Source organism: Silene latifolia, chromosome Y (assembly GCF_048544455.1).
Source record: "Silene latifolia isolate original U9 population chromosome Y, ASM4854445v1, whole genome shotgun sequence".
NCBI lineage: Eukaryota > Viridiplantae > Streptophyta > Magnoliopsida > Caryophyllales > Caryophyllaceae > Silene > Silene latifolia.
Window position 1 is genome coordinate 363,430,078 of NC_133538.1, and position 2,518 is coordinate 363,432,595.

The following is a 2,518-nucleotide window of genomic DNA, read 5'->3' on the forward strand; positions in this document are numbered from 1 at the left end:
ATCAACACCTTAAAGACTGTGGAATAGTTTTACAGTTAACTCCACCTGGAACGCCTCAATTAAATGGTGTGTCCGAACGGAGAAATCGAACACTACTTGATATGGTTCGATCCATGATGAGTCACACGGTAGTACCTGATTCATTATGGGGCTTTGCTCTTTTGTCAGCTGCTCTTATACTTAACCAAAGTCCGTCTAAAGCTGTCGACAAGACTCCATATGAAATGTGGAAGGGAACGGTACCTAACTTGTCCTTTATTCGGGTTTGGGGCTGCGAGGCTTATGTCAAGTGGAGACACGAGGATAAGCTCGGCCCGTGATCGGTCAAGACATACTTTATTGGTTATCCAAAAGGAATGTTTGGTCATTACTTCTATTCGCCTACCGAACATCGAGTTTTTGTTGCGGCTAGTGCGAAGTTCTTAGAGAAAGAATTTCTCGAGAACAAGTCAAGTAATAGAACCTTCGAGCTGTCGGAGATTCAAGAACCAACAACCGAAGAACAGATGGAGGAAGTTGTTCCTTCAACTGATGATACGGTTAATATTCCTCAGTAACCTAGGAGGTCGGGTAGAGTCTCTAATCCTCCAGACAGATACATTGGTATGGTCGAGGAAAATGACGTTTTGCTCCTAGAGAGTAATGAACCCGCTACCTATAAAGGTGACATGGCCTATTCCGACTCTAAGCTATGGCTTGAAGCCATGCAATCCGAGATGGACTCAATGTATGAGAATGACGTATGGGATCTTGTTGATTTACCTAACAAGGTACGACCTCTTCAGTGCAAATGGCTTTACAAAATAAAGCATTCTGTAGACGGGCAACCAGATACCTATAAAGCACGACTAGTGGCAAAAGGTTTCACTCAAGTGCACGGATTGCATTATGATGAAATTTTTGCACCCGTAGTTATGCTGCGTTCCATTCGGATAATCTTAGCGATTGCCGCTTTTCATGACTATGAAATTTGGCAAATGGATGTAAAAACTGCCATCTTAAACGGTTATTTGGAGGAGGAGTTGTACATGGTACAACCCGAAGGTTTCATAGATCCTGAAAATCCTAAGAAAGTGTGCAAGCTTAAGCGTTCCATTTATGGATTTAAGCAAGCTTCTCGGAGTTGGAATCATCGTTTCGACCAGATGATTAAAGAGTATGGTTTCACTCGATCGGTCGAGGAACCATGCTTATATATCAAGTCGAGTGGGAGCAAGATTGTTTTCTTGATATTGTATGTCGATGACATACTCTTGATTGGGAATGACATTCCTCTCTTATCTTCGGTAAAAGGATGGTTGAAGAACCATTTCCAGATGAAAGATCTAGGTGAGGCACAATGCATATTGGGAATCCGTATCTATCGAGATAGATCACGACGGATGTAATCATTGAGTCAGGAGTCTTATTAAGATAAGATTCTTGAAAGGTTCAGCATGACCAACTCCAAGAAGGGGAACCTTCCAATGACGTCTGGGATGCATTTGACCAAGTCTCAGTCACCCAAGACACCTGAAAGGGTTGAACGCATGAGTCGTGTTCCTTATAATGCATCAGCAATAGGATCAATCATGTATGCCATGATATGCACACGTCCAGACGTGGCATATGCATTGAGTATGACGAGACGGTACCAAGGCAATCCAGGTGAAACACACTGGATGGCTGTTAAAAACATCCTTAAGTACCTACGGAGGACTAAGGGTTGGGTATTGACTTATGGAGGAGATACTAAGCTATGTGCAATCGGTTACGCAGATGCTAGCTTCCAAACAGACCGAGATTATTCAAAATCTCAGTCTGGATTCGTCTTTACTCTTAATGGTGCTGCGGTCAGCTGGAAGAGTTCCAAACAGGGATATTGTAGCAGATTCTACTACTGAATCCAAGTACTATGCCGCTTCAGAAGCAGCAAAGGAAGCTATATGGATGCGTCAATTCTTACAAGGACTAACCATAGTTCCTAGTTCGAATGACCCAATCACTATCTATTGTGACAATAGAGATGCCATCTTCCAGGCTAAGGAGCCTAAGTCTAGCAACAAGTCTAGACATGTACATCGGAAGGCTCACCTGATCCGTGATTACGTGGAGCAGGAGGAGATAGTGATTGACAAGATTGCTTCGGATGACAACATCGCGGACCCTCTCACTAAACCATTGAAATATGATAAGCATGAAGGGCACGTAATTTCCATTGGAATTAAACGTGTTCCTGAGTTGTACTAGTTGATTATGGATTCGATACATTATCTTTTTCATATGCTATTTATAACTTCATCGTTTTATTTCATATTTTGTTTTTCATGTGGATTGTACGACAACATTGAACGCCACAAAGTGAACTGAATTACATTATATTTGTTTTGGTCCGTAATCGCCTACATGAGCTGATAACTCTGGCTATTATATTGTAAAGTTGATTGATGGTGGGTTCAATGAGCCATAAGTCAAATAGTTCGCTGATCGATCACAGATGCGAGTTATAACAATACCTCGTAAGACAAATTGTGACAAC